The sequence below is a fragment of the Oncorhynchus keta genome, unplaced genomic scaffold, assembly GCF_023373465.1.
Source record: "Oncorhynchus keta strain PuntledgeMale-10-30-2019 unplaced genomic scaffold, Oket_V2 Un_contig_12659_pilon_pilon, whole genome shotgun sequence".
Taxonomy (NCBI): Eukaryota; Metazoa; Chordata; class Actinopteri; order Salmoniformes; family Salmonidae; genus Oncorhynchus; species Oncorhynchus keta.
The window spans coordinates 87,501-96,545 of NW_026277950.1; the positions used below are offsets into that span (position 1 = coordinate 87,501).

Below are 9,045 nucleotides of genomic sequence, written 5' to 3' on the forward strand. Positions count from 1 at the left end.
AAGCCCCCTAGTAACCATGGAGACGATCCTATCTGAAGCTCCCCTGGTAACCATGGAGCGGACCCTATCTGAAGCTCCCCTGGTAACCATGGAGAGGACCCTATCTGAAGCTCCCCTGGTAACCGTGGAGAGGACCCTATCTGAAGCTCCCCTCGTAACCGTGGAGAGGACCCTATCTGAAGCTCCCCTGGTAACCGTGGAGAGGACCCTATCTGAAGCTCCCCTCGTAACCGTGGAGAGGACCATATCTGAAGCTGATCTGCACACAGCTCTTCACTCTTTTCCCAATTGACTCTAGCTGAGGAGGCCCCCTCATACACCTTTAAAGCGTTTGAGAACCTTAACATCCTCACCCCCTGTAATAAAACTATCACGTCATCTGCATATGCAGACAGGGCTATCATGGGACCCTTCATTACACCTGGCACAGAGAAACCAGTAAGCTTCGCTCTTAAAAAACAAAGCATTGGTTCAATCGCCAGACTATATAACTGCCCTGAAATTGGGCATCCCTGCCTTATGCCCCTTTGGACAGAAATGAGGCAACTCAACCCACCCCCCACTTTCACCATACACGATGCCCCAGCAGTAAACTCATCCAAGACAGAAAAACATCCCCAAACCCAAAGGCTTTCATTGTTTTAAACAAGTACTGATGGTCCACACGATCAAGAGCCTTCTCCTGATCCAACGAAAGTAAACCCACATTCACATCAGACAGTTTACAAAATGTCTAAAACATCTCTTATCAGACACAAGTTATCCACTATAGAGTGGTCAGGTCCACAGTCAGACTGGTCCTTGTGGACCACCAGCCCCAGATACTCTATATACCTGTTGGAGGGACATTTAGATATAATTTCATATTCTGCACACAGCAATGCAACAGGTCGCTAATTTTTTTAGAAGAGCCAACCCCCTCCCCCCTTTTTTTGGCAACAAAGAAAGCACAGCACGTTGACAGGAAACAGAAAGAGAACCCTCATGAAAAGATTCACACACCAGTTCATTAAAATCCCCCACCAACAGAACAGAAAAATCCCCCACCAAAGATCCCCCTTATAGAACTCAGATGGTAAACCATCGATGCCAGGAGCTCGGCCTGTTGAGAGCTGCATAACTGCTGTGGACAGCTCTTGCAAGAGTAATGTCAGAGTCTAAAGCAGCTCTCTGGTCAGGGCCCAATTGAGGAAGACCGTGTAACAACTGTTCAGTACACAGAGGATCACAATCCTCCGCCTTATAGAGGGCAGAGTAGAAATCCACGGCATGTTGGCGCATTTCACTGTCATCCGTGGTCACCTTTTCCCTTCAGGGGGACGAAGGCAGACCATCTGTTTGCGTTGTAATGTCCACTGTCCTAGTGGTTAGGAAAAAAGCGCCTCCATGTCCTTGAGGGAAGAAAAACGAGACCTAATCAAGGCACCCTTCACTCTTTCATGTAAAAAAAAACGACCTCCGTTCATGTCTCTTGTCCTGTAAGTTCATGACTAGTCCGGGGTCATTCTGAGTGAGCAGATTCAATTCAATAGATTTTATGTTGTGTTCAAGGGCCCTGAGAGTCTCTTCAACTTCAATACGAGACAGAGCAGTATACTGTTGACAAAACCATGGTATTTGGGCCTTCCCAACCTCCCACCATTGTCTCAATAACCTCCCACCATTGTCTCAAGAACCTCCCACCATTGTCTCAAGAACCTCCCACCATTGTCTCAAGAACCTCCCAACATTGTCTCAAGAACCTCCCACCATTGTCTCAAGAACCTCCCACCATTGTCTCAAGAACCTCCCACCATTGTCTCAAGAACCTCGCACCATTGTCTCAAGAACCTCCCACCATTGTCTCAAGAACCTCGCACCATTGTCTCAAGAACCTCCCACCATTGTCTCAAGAACCTCCCACCATTGTCTCAAGAACCTCCCACCATTGTCTCAAGAACCTCCCACCATTGTCTCAAGAACCTCCCACCATTGTCTCAAGAACCTCAACACCTTTTGTAAGCCTCAATTTTTCCCAAAACCAAAAACTGTCTCAAAAACATAACATCATGTAACAATTCACCATTGAAGTACCAAGAAGGTGACGCTGCTGTAGTCTAGATTAAAAAATCAAGTGTTTGAACTCCTCTTAGAGCTAATGTTTACATTGAATCAGGTCTCTCAACACATTTTGGTACATTGTAAATACAGATTAAGAACCTCCCAATGCTCAAGGGAATTCAGTTTCTAAGCAGTACCATTGTCTCAAGAGTCATGGCCAACAATGGTGGACAAGTGAACCTCAACAGACACATTATGATGATCAGAGAAACCCACAGGAGTGATATCCCACCTTCCAACCCTACTACAGTAGTGATCAGATACAACCACCTGTCTAACCAAAAACCTACTACAGTAGTGATCAGATATAACCACCTGTTCAACCTTGAACCCTACTACAGTAGAGATCAGATACATACCACCTGTCTAACCTTCCAACCCTACTACAGTAGTGATCAGATACATACCACCTGTCTAACCTTCCAACCCTACTACAGTAGTGATCAGATATAAACCACCTGTCTAACCTTCCAACCCTACTACAGTAGTGATCAGATATATACCACCTGTCTAACCGTCCAACCCTACTACAGTAGTGATCAGATATATACCACCTGTCTAACCTTCCAACCCTACTACAGTAGTGATCAGATACATACCACCTGTCTAACCTTCCAACCCTACTACAGTAGTGATCAGATACATACCACCTGTCTAACCTTCCAACCCTACTACAGTAGTGATCAGATATATACCACCTGTCTAACCTTCCAACCCTACTACAGTAGTGATCAGATATATACCACCTGTCTAACCTTCCAACCCTACTACAGTAGAGATCAGATATATACCACCTGTCTAACCTTCCAACCCTACTACAGTAGTGATCAGATATATACCACCTGTCTAACCTTCCAACCCTACTACAGTAGTGATCAGATATATACCACCTGTCTAACCTTCCAACCCTACTACAGTAGTGATCAGATACATACCACCTGTCTAACCTTCCAACCCTACTACAGTAGTGATCAGATACATCACCTGTCTAACCTTCCAACCCTACTACAGTAGTGATCAGATATATACCACCTGTCTAACCTTCCAACCCTACTACAGTATTGATCAGATATATACCACCTGTCTAACCTTCCAACCTACTACAGTAGTGATCAGATATATACCACCTGTCAAACCTTCCAACCCTACTACAGTAGTGATCAGATACATACCACCTGTCTAACCTTCCAACCCTACTACAGTAGTGATCAGATACATACCACCTGTCTAACCTTCCAACCCTACTACAGTAGTGATCAGATACATACCACCTGTCTAACCTTCCAACCCTACTACAGTAGTGATCAGATATATACCACCTGTCTAACCTTCCAACCCTACTACAGTAGTGATCAGATATATACCACCTGTCTAACCTTCCAACCCTACTACAGTAGTGATCAGATACATACCACCTGTCTAACCTTCCAACCCTACTACAGTAGAGATCAGATACATACCACCTGTCTAACCTTCCATCCCTACTACAGTAGTGATCAGATATATACCACCTGTCTAACCTTCCAACCCTACTACAGTAGTGATCAGATATATACCACCTGTCTAACCTTCCAACCCTACTACAGTAGTGATCAGATATATACCACTTGTCTAACCTTCCAACCCTACTAGAGTAGTGATCAGATACATACCACCTGTCTAACCTTCCAACCCTACTACAGTAGTGATCAGATACATACCACCTGTCTAACCTTCCAACCCTACTACAGTAGTGATCAGATACATACCACCTGTCTAACCTTCCAACCCTACTACAGTAGTGATCAGATACATACCACCTGTCTAACCTTCCAACCCTACTACAGTAGAGATCAGATACATACCACCTGTCTAACATTCCAACCCTACTACAGTAGAGATCAGATACATACCATTTACATTACATTTAAGTCATTTAGCAGACGCTCTTATCCAGAGCGACTTACAAATTGGTGCATACACCTTATGACAACCAGTGGAACAGCCACTTGCATCTAAATCTTGTTGGGGGAGAAGGGGGGTGAGAAGGATTACTTACCCTTACTTACCCTATCCTAGGTATTCCTTGAAGAGGTGGGGTTTCAGGTGTCTCCGGAAGGTGGTGATTGACTCCGCTGTCCTGGCGTCGTGAGGGAGTTTGTTCCACCATTGGGGGCCAGGGCAGCGAACAGTTTTGACTGGGCTGAGCGGGAACTGTACTTCCTCAGTGGTAGGGAGGCGAGCAGGCCAGAGGTGGATGAACGCAGTGCCCTTGTTTGGGTGTAGGGCCTGATCAGAGCCTGGAGGTACTGAGGTGCCGTTCCCCTCACAGCCCGTAGGCGAGCACCATGGTCTTGTAGCGGATGCGAGCTTCAACTGGAAGCCAGTGGAGAGAGCGGAGGAGCGGGGTGACGTGAGAGAACTTGGGAAGGTTGAACACCAGACGGGCTGCGGCGTTCTGGATGAGTTGTAGGGGTTTAATGGCACAGGCAGGGAGCCCAGCCAACAGCGAGTTGCAGTAATCAAGACGGGAGATGACAAGTGCCTGGATTAGGACCTGCGCCGCTTCCTGTGTGAGGCAGGGTCGTACTCTGCGGATGTTGTAGAGCATGAACCTACAGGAACGGGACACCGCCTTGATGTTAGTTGAGAACGTCAGGGTGTTGTCCAGGATCACGCCAAGGTTCTTAGCGCTCTGGGAGGAGGACACAATGGAGTTGTCAACCGTGATGGCGAGATCATGGAACGGGCAGTCCTTCCCCGGGAGGAAGAGGAGCTCCGTCTTGCTGAGGTTCAGCTTGAGGTGGTGATCCGTCATCCACACTGATATGTCTGCCAGACATGCAGAGATGCGATTCGCCACCTGGTCATCAGAAGGGGGAAAGGAGAAGATTAATTGTGTGTCGTCTGCATAGCAATGATAGGAGAGACCATGTGAGGTTATGACAGAGCCAAGTGACTTGGTGTATAGCGAGAATAAGAGAGGGCCTAGAACAGAGCCCTGGGGGACACCAGTGGTGAGAGCGCGTGGTGAGGAGACAGATTCTCGCCACGCCACCTGGTAGGAGCGACCTGTCAGGTAGGACGCAATCCAAGCGTGGGCCGCGCCGGAGATGCCCAACTCGGAGAGGGTGGAGAGGAGGATCTGATGGTTCACAGTATCGAAGGCAGCCGATAGGTCTAGAAGGATGAGAGCAGAGGAGAGAGAGTTAGCTTTAGCAGTGCGGAGCGCCTCCGTGATACAGAGAAGAGCAGTCTCAGTTGAATGACTAGTCTTGAAACCTGACTGATTTGGATCAAGAAGGTCATTCTGAGAGAGATAGCGGTAGAGCTGGCCAAGGACGGCACGCTCAAGAGTTTTGGAGAGAAAAGAGAGAAGGGATACTGGTCTGTAGTTGTTGACATCGGAGGGATCGAGTGTAGGTTTTTTCAGAAGGGGTGCAACTCTCGCTCTCTTGAAGACGGGAGGGACGTAGCCAGTGGTCAGGGATGAGTTGATGAGCGAGGTGAGGTAAGGGAGAAGGTCTCCGGAAATGGTCTGGAGAAGAGAGGAGGGGATAGGGTCAAGCGGGCAGGTCGTTGGGCGGCCGGCCGTCACAAGACGCGAGATTTCATCTGGAGAGAGAGGGGAGAAAGAGGTCAGAGCATAGGGTAGGGCAGTGTGAGCAGAACCAGCGGTGTCGTTTGACTTAGCAAACGAGGATCGGATGTCATCGACCTTCTTTTCAAAATGGTTGACGAAGTCTTCTGCAGAGAGGGAGGAGGGAGGGGGGGAGGATTCAGGAGGGAGGAGAAGGTGGCAAAGAGCTTCCTAGGGTTAGAGGCAGATGCTTGGAATTTAGAATGGTAGAAAGTGGCTTTAGCAGCAGAGACAGAGGAGGAAAATGTAGAGAGGAGGGAGTGAAAAGGATGCCAGGTCCGCAGGGAGGCGAGTTTTCCTCCATTTCCGCTCGGCTGCCCGGAGCCCTGTTCTGTGAGCTCGCAATGAGTCGTCGAGCCACGGAGCGGGAGGGGAGGACCGAGCCGGCCTGGAGGATAGGGGACATAGGGAGTCAAAGGATGCAGTAAGGGAGGAGAGGAGGGTTGAGGAGGCAGAATCAGGAGATAGGTTGGAGAAAGTTTGAGCAGAGGGAAGAGAAGATAGGATGGAAGAGGAGAGAGTAGCGGGGGAGAGAGAGCGAAGGTTGGGACGGCGCGATACCATCCGAGTAGGGGCAGTGTGGGAAGTGTTGGATGAGAGCGAGAGGGAAAAGGATACAAGGTAGTGGTCGGAGACTTGGAGGGGAGTTGCAATGAGGTTAGTGGAAGAACAGCATCTAGTAAAGATGAGGTCAAGCGTATTGCCTGCCTTGTGAGTAGGGGGGAAGGTGAGAGGGTGAGGTCAAAGGAGGAGAGGAGTGGAAAGAAGGAGGCAGAGAGGAATGAGTCAAAGGTAGACGGGGAGGTTAAAGTCGCCCAGAACTGTGAGAGGTGAGCCGTCCTCAGGAAAGGAGCTTATCAAGGCATCAAGCTCATTGATGAACTCTCCGAGGGAACCTGGAGGGCGATAAATGATAAGGATGTTAAGCTTGAAAGGGCTGGTAACTGTGACAGCATGGAATTCAAAGGAGGCAATAGACAGATGGGTAAGGGGAGAAAGAGAGAAAGACCACTTGGGAGAGATGAGGATCCCGGTGCCACCACCCCGCTGACCAGAAGCTCTCGGGGTGTGCGAGAACACGTGGGCGGACGAGGAGAGAGCAGTAGGAGTAGCAGTGTTATCTGTGGTGATCCATGTTTCCGTCAGTGCCAAGAAGTCAAGGGACTGGAGGGAGGCATAGGCTGAGATGAACTCTGCCTTGTTGGCCGCAGATTGGCAGTTCCAGAGGCTACCAGAGACCTGGAACTCCACGTGGGTCGTACGCGCTGGGACCACCAGGTTAGGGTGGTCGCGGCCACGCGGTGTGGAGCGTTTGTATGGTCTGTGCAGAGAGGAGAGAACAGGGATAGACAGACACATAGTTGACAGGCTACAGAAAAGGCTACGCTAATGCAAGGAAATTGGAATGACAAGCGGACTACACGTCTCGAATGTTCAGAAAGTTAAGCTTACGTAGCAAGAATCTTATTGACTAAAATGATTAAAATGATACAGTACTGCTAAAGTAGGCTAGCTGGCAGTAGCTGCGTTGTTGACACTACACTAATCAAGTCGTTCCGTCTAACCTTCCAACCCTACTACAGTAGTGATCAGATATATACAACCTGTCTAACCTTCCAACCCTACTACAGTAGTGATCAGATACATACCACCTGTCTAACCTGTCTAACCTTCCAACCCTACTACAGTAGTGATCAGATACATACCACCTGTCTAACCTGTCTAACCTTCCAACCCTACTACAGTAGTGATCAGATACATACCACCTGTCTAACCTGTCTAACCTTCCAACCCTACTACAGTAGTGATCAGATACATACCACCTGTCTAACCTGTCTAACCTTCCAACCCTACTACAGTAGTGATCAGATACATACCACCTGTCTAACCTTCCAACCCTACTACAGTAGTGATCAGATACATACCACCTGTCTAACCTGTCTAACCTTCCAACCCTACTACAGTGGTGATCAGATATATACCACCTGTCTAACCTTCCAACCCTACTACAGTAGTGATCAGATATATACCACCTGTCTAACCTTCCAACCTTACTACAGTAGAGATCAGATATATACCACCTGTCTAACCTTCCAACCCTACTACAGTAGTGATCAGATATATACCACCTGTCTAACCTTCCAACCTTACTACAGTAGAGATCAGATATATACCACCTGTCTAACCTTCCAACCCTACTACAGTAGTGATCAGATACATACCACCTGTCTAACCTTCCTACTCTACTACAGTAGAGATCAGATACATACCACCTGTCTAACCTGTCTAACCTTCCAACCCTACTACAGTATTGATCAGATACATACCACCTGTCTAACCTTCCAACCCTACTACAGTAGTGATCAGATACATACCACCTGTCTAACCTTCCAACCCTACTACAGTAGTGATCAGATATATACCACCTGTCTAACCTTCCAACCCTACTACAGTAGTGATCAGATACATACCACCTGTCTAACCTTCCAACCCTACTACAGTAGTGATCAGATACATACCACCTGTCTAACCTTCCAACCCTACTACAGTAGTGATCAGATACATACCACCTGTCTAACCTTCCAACCCTACTACAGTAGTGATCAGATACATACCACCTGTCTAACCTTCCAACCCTACTACAGTAGAGATCAGATACATACCACCTGTCTAACCTTCCAACCCTACTACAGTAGAGATCAGATACATACCACCTGTCTAACCCGTCTAACCTTCCAACCCTACTACAGTAGTGATCAGATATATACCACCTGTCTAACCTTCCTACTCTACTACAGTAGAGATCAGATACATACCACCTGTCTAACCTGTCTAACCTTCCAACCCTACTACAGTAGTGATCAGATACATACCACCTGTATAACCTTCCAACCCTACTACAGTAGTGATCAGATACATACCACCTGTCTAACCTTCCAACCCTACTACAGTAGTGATCAGATACATACCACCTGTCTAACCTGTCTAACCTGTCTAACCTTCCAACCCTACTACAGTAGAGATCAGATACATACAACCTGTATGACCTTGCTGCACTGACACGACCTTCATTAACGTTTAGCCATGTGCGCTGCCTAACTTTTGCATTCTTTACTCTCCACACATCAGAAAGCTCAAACTCAGTTAATAGACCAGACAGGCAAATAGCTGACCGCAGGTGAGGTTCTTCAGCGGTGCGATCAACAGTAAAATCCACAAGTACAGTTCCAGTCCCCCCTAAAACCATACACCCCTCTTGGTCACACTGTCTTAAGGTTTCCTTTAGTTGATCAAATACAGCACTACGTTCTGTACCCTCATTAGCA

General features: G+C 47.7%; 1 long non-coding RNA gene across 2 annotated transcripts; it reads right to left on the reverse strand.

Annotated features, from left to right (window-relative positions):
- Nucleotides 1-3,833: 3,833 nt before the first annotated feature.
- LOC127917995 (uncharacterized) lies at nucleotides 3,834-8,706 on the reverse strand. 2 transcript variants are annotated; one of them, XR_008098275.1, is made up of 3 exons: nucleotides 8,605-8,706; nucleotides 8,338-8,451; nucleotides 3,834-3,947 (listed from the first exon to the last, which is right to left on the reverse strand). It is a non-coding gene; the product is annotated as an uncharacterized LOC127917995 (long non-coding RNA). The 2 variants fall into 2 exon arrangements; XR_008098276.1 differs by having other exon boundaries at nucleotides 8,338-8,394; nucleotides 8,596-8,706.
- Between the last annotated feature and the right edge of the window lie 339 nt (nucleotides 8,707-9,045).